This window comes from Pseudopipra pipra, chromosome 3 (assembly GCF_036250125.1).
Source record: "Pseudopipra pipra isolate bDixPip1 chromosome 3, bDixPip1.hap1, whole genome shotgun sequence".
NCBI classification, from domain to species: Eukaryota; Metazoa; Chordata; class Aves; order Passeriformes; family Pipridae; genus Pseudopipra; species Pseudopipra pipra.
The window spans coordinates 87,575,873-87,595,185 of NC_087551.1; the positions used below are offsets into that span (position 1 = coordinate 87,575,873).

Here is a 19,313-nt window from a genome sequence, read left to right on the forward strand (position 1 = left end):
TCCTAACTCAGCTATGATCTGGAAATCAGTTTCAGCTTTGCTGTGAAATCTCAGCACAGCTCCATGGCAACACTGTCCGTGTCTAGTAAGACTCAAAATACTTTTAAGGAACTGACAGGGCTGCAAGCATTTATGTATACTCAGAAAGATGACAAACAACACATTTGGAGCACTAGCTCCATTCTTAATGTAAGCCGTGTTGATAGCCATTTCCTGCCCAACGCACTTGCTGATCAATTTATGAAGAGGCTAATGCAATTGGAAGAGTTTGGACATCAGGACTATACTTTGATGAGCATAACGATTTCACTGCAAGGATTCTGAAAGGGGGTTTACATAAAGACAATGGGGGACAACTGTAAAACAATCAGAACATCAAAATTAAAGCAGAAAACCATTAGGTGTCTCATCAGTGGATTTTAGTTGAAAGAAAACTGTAATTCCAGTCCAAGAGAAGAAGAAAATTAAGAGGGCAACAATATTAACTTCACAAATGTATTCCTCGATAACCGACTCTTATTTTCAAATTAGACTGTTATGTATTACAGAATCACATTAACGAGGTGGTACTTGAAGTTGTTTCAGGCTTTCCATTATAAAACTATCATCAGGGCTTTATAGTGCTAGTTACAATCCCTCTAGGCTGCAATTGACAAATACATTCTCAGCCCTAAAGGGATGCTTAATCTTATGAATTTTCAGGTGGTGTGTGGAGGGAATAGACTTCAGGTGTTTCAGAATTACCGGGGCATAAAATAGATTGCGTGTTTTCATATGCAATCAATGGTTATACAGAATATATTAGCACTGTAAAAATGGATTTTCCCCCATAGTTCTTAAAATCTAAAAAGAATTTTGTTTTATTTTCCACATAAATAAAATTAAACCAACAGTTATTTAGTTTTCAAAATTAAATACAGCCTGTATAAGAGAATAGTGGGTTTTGGTTTTTTTTTTACTTGCACAGTATTTATCTGTGCATATACCTATCTATGTATCTAATTAGCTAGTAGAGCCTTAATATTTCATCTACCTTTTGGATGACAGTTCCCTTTATTGAAATAGGAAATCAATGTTATTCAATGAAATTCACTCTGCAATACAGAAATCCACTTTAGGACTGGATAAATGGTGAGGGTCTAGGATAATATTCTCTGTACTCTGTCTCTCTCTGTATTTTAAATAGGCCCATTTATCATGGTACCTAAACACTACTTAGAACCAAGAACTCCAAAATACTTGTTAATGTTTAGGTGGTAAATAACAAAAACAGAACATAAAGCCTAAACATTTGACTTATGGCTGGGCAGTCTCAGGTTCATGGTTAGACTCAATAATCTGGAAGCTCTTTTCTAACCTAAATGCTTCTATGATTCTATATATTCCCATTCACAGTGCAGACAAGTGGGCTTTTTTCTACTCACAATCGAACAAAAGTGTCTGTACTTAATTTAACAGAAGATGCAATCTTAACATCCTGGAGATTTTGCATAGACAGATTACACTGTATAAATCAGTAATTGAAACAGATTTGCCTAAGTGCTTGTTCCATGTCTTTCAAAGTTTGCCTCCCACAGATCCACACAGATTATTTGATCCTTCTTTAGCCACTTTGCCGAATGATTCCATGAGGACGTGCCTAACACGGCACTGATGCTTTAAGGTGTAAGATAATTTGCTTGAATTTGACTGGAAGAAACTTTCTCAGTCCATCAACATGATCAGATGGATACATGAAACAATTCCCACCTCTTTGGTGCCACTGTGAACTGCATTTTGTATTTTTATATTTTTACATTTTAGGAAAGCTAATATTCTTATTCAATATTAGTCTACAATTCATTCCAGCGAAACTTCGGAGCATGATCAGCAGTATTTCCATCGGGAAGTGAGGCTCTCTAACTTGGTTTTAATCTGCAGCATAAAATAATCGCTTATTGTGAGCACAAAAATCAACAGACTTTTTAGAGGGAAATGTATATTATTTATGTGCCGGGTCATTCATACATTAAAAACTCAAATGTGAGTTTCTTATACATAGATAATACGACGTTATTCAGTTTGTACTTCATTGTATTTTTTTTATTGTAGTAGAAAACAATGCTTCAAATACTGGAACCCAAATGATTCAGTTCTCCCACTGCCACACAAGCACTTTTTGTCATTTGAAAAAAAAAAGGTTTCTCATAAGGTTTTTTTTTTTATTATTTTAAATTTCCATACCAAAACATTATGTTCTGAATTTGTGAGATGGAACACTGGCAAACAAGTTCACTTACAGGCATTGGATTTTTGCTTGTTTATACATACATACAAGCTGTATAATACTGGAAAAACAGTCAAAGAGAATATTGATAACAATAAGAATGTAAATTGGGAGGACAAAGATGAAAAAGCAGAATAAAAAAGAAAAACTAAAATGAAAATGATCTTAGCAGAAGCTGAAAAAATCTTCACATGTCATGTTAAATTAAGGAACTCTCAAAATTCTCATATACACCATATACAAAACATACAGCATGTCTTACTGCCTCAGACAAAACCATATTTGAGTTATTGCTGTAATACCTTATTCTGTTCTAATCTGATTACATTTTCCTGGACTTTTTATGCTGAAGACATCATACTGATAAGTAACCATTCTTACAGTTTGCACATACACTGCTGTAGACACAATTAACCAAAACTCTTCCAATATGGAAAATTCTCTTTTTTTTATTTATTTGTATTATTGCAATTCCTATGATATTCCAGGCATCGGTGAAAAAAATAAATTGTTGAGGAATACATTTTCGGCCCAGTTCTCTTCAACATCGTCATAAATTACTTGGACATGGGACTCAAAGGAATACTGAGCAAGTTTGAAGATGACACAAAACTGGGAGGAGCTATTGACTCCCTCCAGAGAGGCCCTGCAGAGAGACCTCGACAAATTAGAGAGTTGGGCAATCACCAACCATAAGAAGTTCAACAGGGGAAGTGCTGGATTCTGCAGCTGCTCATGTTCATAGACCAGGAAATGAGAGGCTGGAGAGAAGTGCTGTGGAAAGGGTCCTGGCAAGTTGAATATGAGTCAGCAGTGCCCTGGCAGCCAGGAGGGGCCATCAGGCAAAGCATCGCCAGCTTTGCCCCCAGGGAGGGGATTGTCCCGCTCTGCTCTGCACTGGTGCAGCCTCACCTTGAATATTATGTGCAGTTTCAGGAACCACAATGTAAGAAAGATATTAAGCTCTTAGAGTGTGTGCAAAGGAGGGCAATGAAGATGGTGAAGGGCCTTGAGGGGAAGCCGTATGAAGAATGGCTGAGGTCACTCAGCTTGTTTAGCCTGGAGTAGATGGGACTGAGGGGAGAACCTCACTGTGGTCTTCAACATCTTCATGAGGAGAAGTGGAGGGGCAAGTAGTGATCTCTTCACTCTTGTGACCAGTGACAGGACTTGAGGAAAAGCTCCAGTGTGAGTTGCATGTTGAGACAAGAAGATTCTTCGAGCATTTTTTTGATGCATTTTAGTATAAATTACAAGACAGTGGTTCAATTGCACATAAGAACACATACATATTTGATGATTCCATAACAATTATTGATTCAGAAAAAATATAAGTAGTCTAATCTAATCAATTTAGTGATTCCTTTGAGTCCTAATGGATTAATTTTTAATATCCTTTACCAATACATCTATTTTTGCCTTTATTTAATTTTCATGCTGCAGTTGCAGACAACCTGTTTGATATTGCTCTACTGAAAATTTCAGAATTGGCAAATACCAACTGTTTTTACTTACTGAATAATATAAAGTATCTTTTGAACTGATTAATGCCAAACTGATAGGAATAGAGAATTTTCCATCACTATCTAAATGAGCTGACTACACACAGTAATATGTGAATGGTATTTCAGCAGTTTATTTGAAACAGCATAAAAGTGGTTAATAATTTCTCAATAAAACTCTGACTGAAAATACGTAGTTCTTGTAGATCATGACCTAGAAAAGAAACGCTGAAATGTATTGCCTTGATCCTTATAATCTTGAGTGAGTTACAAGCTGCCTAATGCAACTTCTAGTAGCTCTCTGACTGATCTGGGTTGCTAAACAACAAAAGATGAAGCAACCAAACAAGTGGCATGAATCATTGTCCCTTTCTCTTTAGTATTCATCCATTAGCCCCCTGTGTTCAACAAAACCAGTAACATTTCAGAATTAGCCCCTTGAATAATATTAATCACTTTGAACAGGAAATTAGATTCACTGGAAGGCATGATAGAAAAACAACTGCATGTTTGCTCATGGACTAAATGCAACTTCAGCTCTCACATAAGAAGTTTAGGTTTTAAAATTAGAACATAAGCCAAATCAAACAGTTGATTCCTATCCTTATCAAACACTGAACCAAAATCTTTACAAAAGATGCTCAAAGAGTCTGAATTCTGTAGCATTCATGTATTTACAAAAGAGGATCATAGAATCACAGAATATCTTGAGTTGAAAGGGACCCACAAGGATCATAGAATCATAGAATGGTCTGGGTTAGAAGGGACCTTAAAGATCATCTAGTTCCAACTCCACCGCCATGGGCAGGTACACTTTTCACTAGACCAGGTTGCACAGAGCTCCATCCAACCTGACCTTCAATACTTCCAGGGATGGGGTATCCACAGCTTCTCTGGGCAACCTGTGCCAGTGCCTCACCACCCTCACAGTAAAAAATTTTTTCCTAATATCTAATCTAATCTTTTAGTTTGAAGCCATTCCCCCTTGTCCTGTCACTACACGCTCTTATAAATAGTCTCTCTATCTTCCTTGTAGGCTCCCTTCAGGTACTGGAAGGCTGCAATTAGGTCATCCTGGAGCCTTCTTTTCTACAGGCTGAAGAAGCCCAATTCTGTCAGCCTTTCCTCACAGAAGCAGTGTTCCATCACTCTAATCAACTTGGTGGCCTCCTCTGGACTCACAGGAAGGTTGGTGTTCTTCCTGTGCTGGGGATCCCAGAGCAGGATGCAGGATTCCAGGTGGGGTCTCACCAGAGCAGAGGGGCAGAATCACCACCCTCGACCTGCTGGCCACACTGCTTTTGATGCAGCCCAGGATACAATTGACTTTCTGGGCTGCAAGTGCACATTGCCGGCTCAGATCCAGCCTCTCATCCAGAAGCAGCTCCAAGTCTTTCTCAGCAGGGGTGCTCTTGATCTGTTTATCCCCCAGCCTGTATCGATACTGGGGATTGCCCTGCCCCGCGTCTGTCCCCTTGCACTTAGTCTTCTTAAACTGCATGAGATTCCCATGAACCCACTTGTTAAGCTTGTCCAGGTCCTTCTAGGTGGCATCCCGTCCTTCAGATGTGTCAAGTGCACCACTCAGCTTGGTGTCATTTGCAAATTTGCTGAGGGTGCACTGGATCCCTTCATCTATGTAATGAAGGTATTAAATAACAATGGTCCCAGTAGCAACCCCTGAGGGACACTGCTTGTCAGTGATGTTTGTTGGGCCATTGATACCACTACGCTCTGGGTGTGATGGCCCACTCCAACTTTTTTATCCATCTAACAATCCACTCACTTAATCCATCTCTCTTCAATTTAGAGAAAAGGATGCAGTGGGGGACCATTTCAAAGGCTTTACAAAAGTCCAGATAAATGACACCTGTAGCCCTTCCCTTATCCACTGATGTAGTCACTCCATCGAAGAAGGACAACAGATTGGTGAGGCAGGACTTTCCCTTGGTGAAGCTGTGCTGGCTGTCTCAAATCACCTCTCTGTCCTCCACATGCTCTAACATAGCTTCTAGGAGGATCTGTTCCACAATCTTCCCAGACACAGAGGTGAGGCTGATTGGTCAGTAGTTCCCAGGATAAATCATCCAGTCCAACTCTTGGCCCTGCACAGGACAGCCCCCAGAGTCACACCATATCCCTGAAAGCATTGTCCAAACACTTGCTGAACTCTGTCAGGCTTGGTGCTATGAAGCCCATTCCAGTGCCCAACCACCCTCTGGGTGAAGAATCTTTTCTAAACCAACCTAAACCCCATCCATACAGCTTCATGCCATTTCCTCCACTTTTGTCACTGGTCACCAGAGAGACAAGTCTGGTTGCTGGCCCCTCCACTTCCCCTCATGGAGGAAGTTGTAGACCTGGTCTACAGGTTGCTACTGAGGTCTCCCTTCAGTTGCAATACCAGTTCTGACTCTCCTTTCTCTTAAGTGATAACATTCTGGGTTTGTTGTGCTTTATAGCACAGTAACTATATTGATCTCTAATTTGCAATAACTTAAGATACAGATGAATGGGAATCAATTATTTTAGAAAGGCATCAGTATTTTGACTGAATTGGAAAACCCTATACAGGTATCTTCAGCGTAGGATGCCAACTTCTGCTTAACCCTTCCTTTCAGAGCAAGAAAGCAGAACTCTGAATTTGATTGCATTCCACTTACAGACAACAGAGAATGACTGTGTATATTAGCATTGTTTGCTCTTTTTCTATCCTATTTTGATTTGTCCATTGACAGCATGCTAGGTATATATTATTCAGCATTTAGTAAACTTGAGTTCCTCACATAATAGGTTTTGAATATCGAGACAGTGGATGTTATACTGCCCTTCTGTGACAGCTCCTGCTAAATTAATTTCTGGATAAAATAGAACTACCATTGTCACACGTTCTGAACAAAGAACCTGAAAGGATTTTTGTGTTAAAATTCAGAATACTGAGTATCTCTGCAAATATCTCTGTTAAGAATATTCAATTAGAACAATATTTATACATTTTAGAATTATTCTTTTGATCTGAAATGTAGAACCCTTGTTTTTTGTAGAATAAATAAGCTTGCTTAAGTCAGCCCATGCTGGATACATGGGGAACAAACTCTTGTCTGGACCATCAACAAAGAGCCAGATGGACATACTGAAGATGATATTCATAACATATTTGCTCTATCCACTTAAACTCCATAATTTTAAAGACAACCTGCAACAAACACAGGTGAAACCCCCATTTAAAGGAGATTGATTTGTGGATCTCTGGATTTGCTACAGAACTCTGCATGTAAGCATGCTTGATGATCTCCTTTAAAACCCTTTCTTCAGTACAAAAATAAACCCACCTTTTACCACCTACAAGATTATGTATAACAGAAGGACTGTGGTGAATTGGCATCCTCTTATATGAACATAAGAAAAACAGGGTAATTTTCCTTCTCTAAATAATACTCCTGAAATCTCCTTGCAGTGAACCAACATCAAACTACAGTCAGAAAAATGCTCCTATGAAATTATATCTTAACAGAACTTCAAATATTAGTTCTAATGATAGTCTAATGACTATCAACACAGAAATGATAACTTCTTAAATTAGAACTCACTGCTCCAGGGGCAGACAAGAAAGGGATGTCCCTAGATGGCTGCTGTGCACTTGCATCCCTGAAGCTTCAGCCCAAAGCAGCTACTGTCTCACTATTCAAGCTTTGGGCAGCAAAACACAGTACCAACACAGGCTAAAGCAGTAGTAGATATTTCATAGGTATTTTCACTAATCAGGTATGAACTTTGCATGAGTCCTTCCTTTGGTGTCAAACACACAGTGCCTTAAATAGGCTCATCATTTGAAGGTTAAGAATAATGCTTTAGGTTAATCAAGAAGCTACCTTAACAGTGATCTCTGAGTATCTCCCTTCTGTTGTCCGTAGACAGTGTAGTGTGGAAGAGAGTTACCCATTACCATTTTTGTTGTAAAATAATACATACGCAGTCTCATAAGTGATTTCTGATTGCACATTTGTTATGATAACTAACCTAGATTAATAAAATTAAAATAGATAAATTTATTTTTAATTCCTCTTTTACCAAACCTTTCCTTGCTCCAGGTATGGAAATAAAATTTAATAATTAAAATTAAAAGTTTAAACAATAATTAAACATTAAAAATTGTTTTTACAGACAATAAAAACCTTCTTTAAAAATAATTATGGAAAATATAACTTTGATTTCCTGAGAAAGAGTTAGTATATAGAAATAGCTATATTTTCATAGAATTTGTACATATTCCAGATGCTACTTCTGCAGGTGCCCCTAGGGGAAAAATTAAAATCTTAGCATTTTTATAATTTTTAATCATTGTTACTATATACTAACTAGTAATGCACATTCTATATTTATTATGGCTATTGGAAGCTGCTAAATGTGGAACATAAAAAACAAAATCAATTTGCTAATCTAAGTCACAAGTTTGAAGAGAACCCAACTGAACTACTGAAAATGTAAACAATTTTTTATGAGCAGTCAGAAGAAAATGTACTCTCATGATAAATGGAATGCTTCCTGAAATGTGTGATTATTTAGAAAAATGCTTTAAACACATGGTAGGAAGCTGTACGTCATTAACTAGAAGAAAACTCCATCTTCTAGGCATTATTTTGAAGAAGATAAAGATATGAGCAGCCAAACTGACCAAGAGCCACATCAAAGGTACTCTGTGTTTCTCAAGGAACTTTATTTTTTTCCATTCTTCTTAGTATCACTGTGCATTCATGCTACTAAAACTAGGGTCTCCAGCAGCAACTCTTGCCTTGTCATAAAAAACTTCTTAAGGAAAAGAAAGACTCAGCATCAAGAAAGACAGAAAATGGAGAATGGTGCAGGACATAGAATGATTTGGCATTTCAGTGAATGAGTTTTAATTTACACACAAAGTTGAAAACCATGGTAATACTGAGTGGGCAAGGTCACCTGCAACACCATTTTAGATTGACTGTGCAGGGAAGGTGTAGAAACCAAGCATTTTTTAGTCACCAAGGTGACTTGAAAAAGTGTCTCTGCTGATGATTCTAGCTGATAATGAGAGCAAAGAGAGTGAAACCGAAGGTAATATTAAGGTACTGAGCTCAGAAGGTGGGAATGATGATGAAGCTGTCAGAGAAAGGAAGAAAGAAGAAAAGCTGAGAATGAGACATCATTTATATGTTTATTTATCAAGTTTACTGATGATTAGATATCCACTAAAAACTATTAAAAAGATAGAGAGGGGATTTGACAGAGGACAGGAGATCAGTAAGGAGTCAAACAGATATAAAAATCATTAGCAGGGAATTGATAAAAATATTCTGTGGACATTACATTGCTTGGGGAGATGAAGAGCAGAGGTAGGATGATTGCTTCCCAGAAGCAGTAAATAGAAGTGAAGAAAAGATGGCTATTCTCTGTCTTACCTCTAGGGAAATGACAACTAAACCTATCATTCATGACTAAGTTATGCAGGATATTGAAAGATGATTTAAGAAGTAAATTCTCAGACATGGAGATAGAAGATGTGATGTAGAAAAGCCACACACAGAGGAAACAAAATAAAACAGTGGAATCAATATATGTTTTTAATCACAGCTTTTTGCAGCAGACTAGAAACAGATCTCTACTGTATTTTACTGTTGAACAGCTTTTTCATAATCATAAAAAATGGCATTGTGAAGAACTTTCTGTTAACACTGAGAAAACTAAAACTAAAAGAACTGTAAATTATTCTGATATAGAAATGTAGAGATTAATAGTAGGAAAACAGCCAGTGAATCCTAAAAAGTGGAGACTGATTAAAAGCCATATTCCACAAAACAGTCGATATGGAGGAAATGATTGCAGGTGGCCTTTTAACAGCAATTCACCAGCCATGTACAAATTTCTCCATGCGCCTTTCCAGAAGCTGAAGAAGAAGCCAGTGCTTTCTTTACACTTCAGCTCCATAAAGATTGAGAAATTAGACAGATAAGATCCCCAAAAAGTTCAAACCTGTAGGTATGTTTACTAACCAGATTGGTCTCCTCATTAAATGCATCTGCAGTTGCTTTCTATTTTAAAACCCAGGCAAGTCAGAGGAAGACTTGCTGGTCTAACATTACTTGTTAGACTACTGAGCTAATGTTTTGATCACTTGAAGTAGGAAGATCTGCATGCAATGACGTTTGCCTCTGAACACAGGGTACCCATCTGTGGGCATTATAAACCATACCTTTCTTTTCTTGGATGAGAATATCCACTAGGATTCACCATTAAAACCTGAACTATCTAGGAGGAAAGGAAGACCAAACCCCTACTTGAATACTCATTTGACAACAGGCACAATACATAAACCAAGGGTTCAAAAGAAAGGCAGGTTTGCTTAATTCATCCCAGATAACCAAGAGATGTCTCAAATTAGTGTTTTACTAAATTGTTGAGTCTGATAATTTAGAAGACAGAAAGAATTCAGTCGTAAGCTTAGCATTTCCTGGTAAGCATCAGACTAATTCTCTAATGGACATCTAGTATTCTGACTTTTGTATTCACCACAATGGCCAAGCTGTCAGTGCCAGTGCATCCCTATTAAACACACACACTGCCACCCCTCTACATTTTAAGCTGCACATGCTTAAAATCTGCTCCTAATTTATGTAATTTTGTAACTTAGATCAAACTATAGTGAAAAGGGTTGTGAGAAGTTGGGCCCCCTGCCCCTTCACTTGGGAGCTGCACTTAAGTTGAATCTACTATGACTGTGCTGGCCATGTATTTTGGCTGTCTTAACCTTGACCTGTGGATTCCATGTTAAGGTCTAGTGACCTATCACTATGGACTTTCCTAAGGACCACTGGACCAGATTCTGACCCTGATGCTTTGATACGATTTCTTAGCTTGACATCAGATCTACCTCATTGCTATGGACTTGTCTGCTGATCTGAAATATTAGCTGGGCCTGGCTACTTTCACAGACCTCCTCTGCTCTTGTTTGGATGCTGTGGGACCTCCCCTTTGCCAGCAAGGCTGCTGTGCATGCCCTGTCGTCTCCTGTTTCTCTCACAGAGCAGCTTACTCTTGCTTTTCCCTGAACCCAGCACCTGATAAAGCATATGCTGCAACATCTACACAGTAAATGCCTTCTAGATAGTCTTGAACAGAGTCACACAGAAAATATGAAACAGAACTGTTAGAAACAAAAATCTCCTGTGTCTCAGTTTCATGTTGAAGCTATGACTCTAACCTTCCTCACGGGAGTTCATAACTAGGTCTTTGTTTTCTGGAGCCATGTCTAATTCATTTTGAATGTTCTCCATGGAGTAGATAAACTGGATTAAGATTTGCTTAAGGGATTGTCAAAGGTTGCCCTTGGGCACTGCAAAATATAACTGTCAGGATAATGCACATATGCTTTATTTAGATTGTTTATATCATGCATGGCAGAACAAAACTCAGTACCTCAGTGGGACATATAGACACTATCCAATATAAGTAGTAAGTAATACTAATTAGACGGAGTTTGATTTACTTGTTCACATTGTTCAATTCTAAATTAACTTTAATAACTCCGGAGAAATATCTTAGTGTTATTATGGTCATTTCAATAAAACAACTGCACAATGAGGAGATGCTTTAAAAAAGATTTAACTAGAAAATTGGGCCTATAAAGAATGACAGAGCTTGGTTATTATGAGCTGTTATAACGCAATCACATGAATCACTATGGCATGTGGACCTTGTGCTCAGCTCGTTATCTAATTCTGGTCAACCCATCTCCAGCATCCCCCGCTTCTTCCCTCCCACTCTCCCCAGATGAGAGGCTTTTCATGTTTATTAAAGCTGTGGGAGGAGGAATCAAAAAAGATCCAATCAGCTAAGAAAGAAATGGAAACAAACAGTCAACTAGTCAACTAAGTCAGATGTTACACCATTACTGTCTCCCTTGTCAGAATTCAAGTGCCTTACATGTTCATTCATTTTGAGTGCAGTTGAAAGAGAGAGATGCCTAATTAGAGTTGCTTGTGTTGCCTTCTCAGGGTTTAAAAAAAATCATCTGAATTTTGTACGTATTGCACAGTGAGCTTAAACTGCATTTTAGGAATGCTGGATTCACCCTTGCCTGTGACGAGTATACAAAATGCAAGCACATTATTACTAAGCTCAGTGCCAAAACTAATCATAGAATATGGTGAAAGTATTTAACTCAAGATATAACATAGCATTATACCTGAAGCAGAGAGGCTTCTAATTCTTAAAAAAAAGTCTGTTTAAATTCAGACCTGTCGACCAGATTTTCAGATGCCCTTACAGTACCTTCAGTTTTGGTTTTACATGCAGTAGAGAACTACCACTTTGGACAGCTAACGTGTAGAAAGTACTGTGAGGAAGAAAACATCTCTGGTTTTCCTGAGGCATGACAGATGCAGTCAAAAGGAGTCGTCATTGTGTCTGACTCTGCAACACTTGCATTACTAACATGCACACCTGATGTGACTGCTATCTCTTTGGCACTACATCCTATCTGCAACCTATTTTCTCTTATTGTTATTCCAATACAAATTTTGGGTTTATTGCTATTGTTATTACTTTAATTTCTTGTGCTGTTCATTGCAGTATGAAGTCTCCCAAACTGGAACTATACTGCTTCAGTGAACTATTCCTTATTTCCTGGAAATATTGCCTGTAGGTAGAAGCTCTATAAAGTTAAAATTTGATTCTAAAATGTGCAATATCCCAGAAAACACAATATACCTATGATGTAAAGTGGAGAGGAAGAATTTGCTCATGTTATTACATGAAAAATTGTGGTGAATTATTTTTAAATGGAATATCACGAACATGAAATATGGAAATAAGAAGCAGGGATGGCATTTTGTTTTCTACTGATCAACAGTTTTGGGGACCCAACAACACAACACAATGGCTTCAATGAATTTCCTGCACCTGAAAGTCCTAACACAGAGTGACTGAATGTACATGCCACAGAAGCTATTAATTTACTGAAAATTTTTGCAAACTCTTTTAAAAATAACCTGTACTTTCATTCTGCAAAATTATTCAGCATGAAGTATTCTACACTTGAGTCTACTTTTGCTATTACTGCCACACCATGTTTGGGGGAACTGTAATTATCTCCACAGCTATATCTAGGAGATAACCAGTAAAAAAAATATTTCTTGCCTTCCAACAGTATTTTTATTATAACCTACAGTCAAGATGGCTTTTCTAGTACAAATCATTCCCTGGAGAGCTGCACAATCAAAACATGCCAGTATATATGATCTTTCTTCCCCACCATAACCTGATTATAGTATTGTTACCCAACAAATAGTATTTTACAGGATGCTGGAAAAAAAATTGCTTTTTTCCCCCTTTTTTTCCTCTGTCTGCTCTATGTAGTTTCTTCAGTGCTATTGTTTTTATAGAATATTTTTTTATGTACTAAATGCATTTTCTGTCTCTAATCCCAAAACATCTAAATGGTGCTTTATTGGAAACCAAACTGACTGCACTCTGGTGGCAAAGTTTCATAACAAAATTTCTAAACTAAACAAAAAAGGAACAATGTATGGTGCCAGTGTATGGATGCTCAGTTATTTCATAATATTTCAAAGCAGTAACTTTTTTCAGAAGCACAGATGTGGTCAGCACAATCTGGACCAATCTTGATATGAAATGTGGCTATTAATTAAATCTTGATGATTTAAAAATTTGTACTCTACTGTTACACTCTTTATTGCAAAGGGACATTTGAATGGCAATGAACCATTTTCAAAAGGTGCTTAATGTCATCATTCCAGAAATGAGACTTTCACTGTGTGTGCTGAAACAACACACTTGTTACACTGCTTGGAGCAAGAAATTAATTGGACATAGAATAATTTTTTCCCAAAAACTTACACAAACATTCACATCCATGGGAAGGGTTGGAAGGAGGATCCAGGGAACTACAGGTCTGTCAGCTTGACCTCCATGTCAGGTAAGCTCTTGAGTGAGTAGATCCTCTTGAGGGGCAACATGTTGCACATGTAGGACAACCAGTGGATCAGGGTTTAGGAAAGGCAGGTCCTGCTTGAATTACCCGGTCACCTTCTATGACAAGGTGACTCGCTTAGTGGAAGGGTGAAAGGCTTTGGACATTGTCTACCTAGACTTTAGTAAAGCCTTTCACACAGCAAAGGCTGTCTCCCACAGCATTTTCCTGGAGAAGCTGGCAGCACATGACTTGGGACAGGTGCACTGGGTTAAAAACTGGCTCTGTAGCCATGCCCAGAGAGTGGTGGTTACATCTAGCGGGTGGCTGGTCACTAGTGGGGTTCCCCAGGGCTCAGCATTGGGCCCAGTTCTGCTTAATGTCTTTATCCATGATCTGGATGCAGGGATCAAGTGCACCTTCCATCAGTTTGCAGATGACACCAAGTTAATGGGAGTGTTGGAAGCTGGAGGGTAGGAAGGGATCTAGACAGGCTGGATCAATGGGCCAAGTCCAACTGTATGAGGTTCAACAAGACCAAGTGCTGGGTCCTGTACTTGGGTCACAACAGCCCCCCACAAGCTACAGGCTTGGGAGAGGAGTGGCTGGAAAGCTGCCTGTAGGAAAAGGATCTGGGGGTGCTGGTTGACAGCCAGCTGAACATGAGCCATCAGTGTGCCCAGGTGGCCAAGAAGGCCAATGGCATCCTGGCTTGTATCAGAAATAGTATGGCCAGCAAGACCACAGCAGTGCTCATCCCCCTGTACTCAGCACTGATGAGACCACACCTTGAGTCCTGCGTCCAGTTCTGGGCCCCTCACTACAAGAAAGACCTTGAGGTGCTGGAGTGTGTCCAGAGAAGGGCAATGAAGCTGGTGAAGGGTCTGGAGCACAAGTCTTATGAGGAGAAGCTGAGGGAACTGGGGTTGTTTAGCCTGGAGCAAAGGAGGCTCAGGGAAGACCTTATCACTCTCTACAACTACCTGAAAGGAGGTAGTAGCAAGGTGGGGGTCATTATTGTCTCTCAAGTAACAAGACAAGAGGAAATGGCCCCAAGTTATGCCAGGAGAGATTTAGATTAGATATTTGGAAAAATTTCTTTACTGAGTGGGTTGTGAAAACATTGGAACAGGATGCCTAGGGAGGTGGTAGAGTCTCCATCCCTGGAGTTATTTAAAAGATATGTAGATGTTACACTTAGAGACACAGTTTAGTAGTGAACACAGGGTTGCTGTGTTAATGGTTGGACTCGACGATCTCAGAGGTCTTTTCCAACTTTAATGGTTCTATGATTCTATAAACATTAAAAATAGAATGGATGAGAATTTAGCGTAAGTTATAAAAGAAGTAAAATCAGTAAAGTGAAACAGCTCATTTAAGTCCATTAATAGGAATAAACAATTTTATTATTCAACAGAAGTATATAAGGTTGGAAATTATATACAAGATAGGATAAGAGGGGGACAGAAGTCCTTAAACAAAACCTGAAAGTATGTTTAATAAGCAATTCTCCGGGCTTTTTAATAATGATGTACTACATTTATGCTATGCTTATGGAATTTTTATATTATGCTTTCTTTCATTTTTAGCTCTTTCTGTCACAGATTACATTCATATGGGCCCAAATAATTACACCGAGAACAAAGAAGTCTCACTTGAATAGTAACTTGACCTTGTTTTTCTTACATTATTGGGAAAACTCTAGCCATCAACTACAGAATCATTTCCTCCTCTAGTCCAAACCTCAATATATTATAGAGTGGATCTGAACTAAAAAAAATTCTACCCATTTAGATACTTCTACTAAATGAAACTTTTTCAACATGAAAGATTAAGATGGCAATATAGACACTAAGTCCTAACATTCCATACCACCAAGAGGTTCAAATGCTGTGAAGAAACAAAATAGTGTTTTGGCAATTTAGTAATTTGTAGCTTGTCAGACAGCCTGTGATAACTGTCCAACACAGCTGGGAGGTAGCATAACTTCATTTAAGATTTTTTTAATGGAAAGTTTAGTTTTATTTCAGTGAAACACTAATTAAAAGAAAAAAATCTAAAATTAAAAAAATAAAGTGCAGGTTGAACAATCTCATCCAGGTATATAGCTAGGAGAGACTTTAAACACCTCTAAAACCACTAACAGTGCAGAATAAAGTGAACATAGAGAATGCTGAGTGACAGGTAAAAATTTGGATCCAGCAACTGGTGCTATCAATAGAAATTATATCCACGGTGAAAAAAAATCCATTAAAAGTGTGCATTTGGCTCACTAGACAGAGACTCCCTCAAACCATGCACTAAAAAGCTCATGAATGAATATGCTGTTAAAGAATTTAAAGAATAACAAAATTATGAACAGAAGAAAATATTCTAACAAATGCCTACAAGAAAGAAAAATGACCAAATTCCTCTACAGTTACTTGCCTTGGTTTCCAAACTTTAAAAGAAAACTCCTAAATGCATGCTTCATGTACAGCCAAAGAACAAACACATATAGTTAGCAAACTCCATCTAATATCTTGCCATATAAAATGATAAACAGTAGTACATAAACACTACAAAATTCTCTGAACTTTGCTGTTGACTACCATTTCCAAGTAGTGCCATATTTCAATGTCTTACCCTATTGATGTGCAGTCTCTATCATTTCAGTTTATGAGAGTTTTGGATATCTATAATTTTAACTTCTGAAAATTATTTCTAAGAACAACCAGAAATGTAAAATAGCCAATGTGATATAAAATCACCAGCCATGTCTTCCAGTAGTGGAACTATTCATCCAAGAAACAAGTATAAGTTCAATTTGGCAAAGTTAAATGATAGTCATTTTGCAGAAATTAACTTTTCTTTTTGCATTGTTGACTGTGAATGGAGACTATTATTTTTCATTGCCTAGATAGTGATGCAATTTTCAAAGCAAAATGAGCATTAAAAACATTCATTCCATGCTTCTGCAATGAACAATCTAAGATACATAATGGCAAAACAAGACATTCCCTTTAATCTTTATGAACATATTGTATCCTCTTGAAGCTAAAATGAGAAAGGAGGGGATAAGCTCACTATATTTTTGATAAACATTTCCCTCAGGAACAGGAGAAGTCTTTTGTGTGCAGATGAAGCAGCCTACCTGACTGCCCACCCCTGAAGATCCAGCCATCCTGATGACCGTTCCACAGTTTCTTTCCCTTGGGCAGGCCAGTCTCTTTTCATTCCTTTACTTCAATGGAGATGAAATTTTGGTGCCAATATAGGGACGAAATATGTTTCACCAAAGGGCACAATTTATACATCTATGAACGGGTTTCCAAGTATTTGACTTTGATACCAGCTCACATTCTAGTTGTGCTCCTCTACAACAGGACCAGAGACAGGACGTACTGTACAAGTGACTACACTAATACACTATTTTCCCAGAGGTGTACTTGAAATCTATCTCCTTTCAAAATACTTGCCTAATGAGTACAGAACACGGCATGAGGCCACGAGATTTTAATATCAATATATTACAAAAAACAGCACATAGGTAACCCTGCTAAGTATTAACTAATGTAACTGGTGCTAAAAGTGGAACATCTTATATGTTAGAAAAAAATTACACAAAATAACAGTCATTAAAGAAGACCATAAGCATTGAGCCACAGATTCTATGAAAAATCATTCAAGCAGTGAGATCTAATAACTTTTCTACAAGACCATTTCCCAAGCTATATTAATAGATTTACAGAGGAATGCTGCCTATGGCTGACTACGTCTCAAAGTATGTGGAGAGTGAGTGTTTAAACAAAAAAAAAAAAAGAAAAACATCCACAACAATATAAAGCTATTTAGCACCACTGCATGGTGTTTCAAGCATTTGTGCATGCACCTAGTGCCATTCAAACACTGCAAGCCAGAGAGCTGTACCGCATATTTTAAATGAGGAAAAATTCTTTCTCTCTTCTTTCCACTTTAAAGGAGACTTAGGAAAAAAAAAAAAAAGTATTTTGCAGAGTTCCTTTTGAAATTTTCCGAAGTGGGAAAAAGCTATATGCATCCACAGAAGAACAACCCTCTGATTTATATCACAACTCTTATCAGAGATTCTCTATCTCAGCCTTGACACAGAGCAGCAAAGGGGGTCCTAAAGGGGATCCTGAAGTCAAGGGAAAGCAAACTAATGCCATGAAATGGGTGAACTTATAGGTTCAGAAATCACAAGGCACAAAAGATACTTCAAAACTTTCAGACCCTGTTCTTGATTTTGGCACACCTAGTAAATGAATCCTTTGAGACGGTTTGAACTGGTCTTACTGTCACTCAGCTCTGTTTATAGTTACCATTATACAATCTGATCTTATGGCAGAGAAATAAGTAGTATCTTTGGTCCATATACTGAACTCCAACTCTCCATATTAAAAAAAAAGAAATTACAGTTACATAAACATATTACTCGGAATTACATCTGCATATGTTTACATGGCTTTGAAGCTTGATCTCAACAATATCTTACTGCCAAAATAATTATTAACTATAAAAATACTTTTCTCTGATATTATTAATCCACTAACACTCTAATGAAACCAACTGGATAGAAATATTTCATTTTTCAAGTCAGTTACCTCTATTGTTATGTTATCTTCAGGCTATGCAGTTTGAAAAAGGCCGATCTATATCACTATTTGGAATTGAAATGTACAGTTATCACCAAGGAAATAATTTCAACACAGAGGGTCTATTTGTCTAATATTCTAGATAGACATTCCCCTCCATTTTCTCCTTTCGTTTGTTTGGAGGTTTTTGTTTCTTTGTTCTGTGGTGGTTGTTGTTTCTGTTTGATTGATTGATTTTTGTTTTGGGAGGTTGTGTTTTACTGTTTGGTTGGTTGGTTTTGCTTTTTTTCTTTTCTCACCCTCGAAAGGCTGGAAAATGAAGAAGAACTCTGGTGGCTGGTATGCCACCTCCTTAGCTCAGTATAAACCATGTTAACTCCACATTCACAATGGAGCTTTGGGTAATAGACCTGTTTCTGACACAGTGTAAGTATCATGTAGAGCTAATAGCTGGCTTTATTCCTATTTTAACTAACTTATAATTTGTGAGTTTTTACTTTAATTCTATTTAATTTTCCTTCTTTCATTTTCAGTAGTTAGTGAGTAACACAACCTTGTAGAAATCATTAAAAGTGAGGGGGAACTTTGCTATTTGCCGTAACTTAGCCACACTATCTCAAGCAGATCACCTCATCAGATGATGGCTGGGTGCTCTTGTGGTAACTGTCTTTCAGGGACAAAAAATACCAGAATGAATCATCAGTCTGTTAGAATCGCATCTTGTTACTGGACTGTGATACTCCTGTTTAAGGGGAGGACTGTATTGTTTGGCATATCTTGACACTATGCTTCACTGAACAGGATTGCTGCTTCTTGGCACTACCTTACTATGAAATGAACTCTCTTGGGTGTGCATTAACTCCATCACTGAATTAATGCAAAGTTACCACCACAGACTCTTAATTTCTATCTCTTTAAGCCTCATTCTACTTGTAAATTGTTGGAAGTCATTTAAAGATGCAGCTTTCTGAGACAAAGGAGTAAATAAA

At 37.8% G+C, this 19,313-nt stretch overlaps 1 protein-coding gene across 10 annotated transcripts in view; it reads right to left on the reverse strand.

Annotated features, from left to right (window-relative positions):
- The window catches only part of ADGRB3 (adhesion G protein-coupled receptor B3), a 459,919-nt gene that overhangs the window by 199,005 nt on the left and 241,601 nt on the right, over nt 1-19,313 (reverse strand). The gene's annotated exons all lie outside the window — the stretch shown is intronic.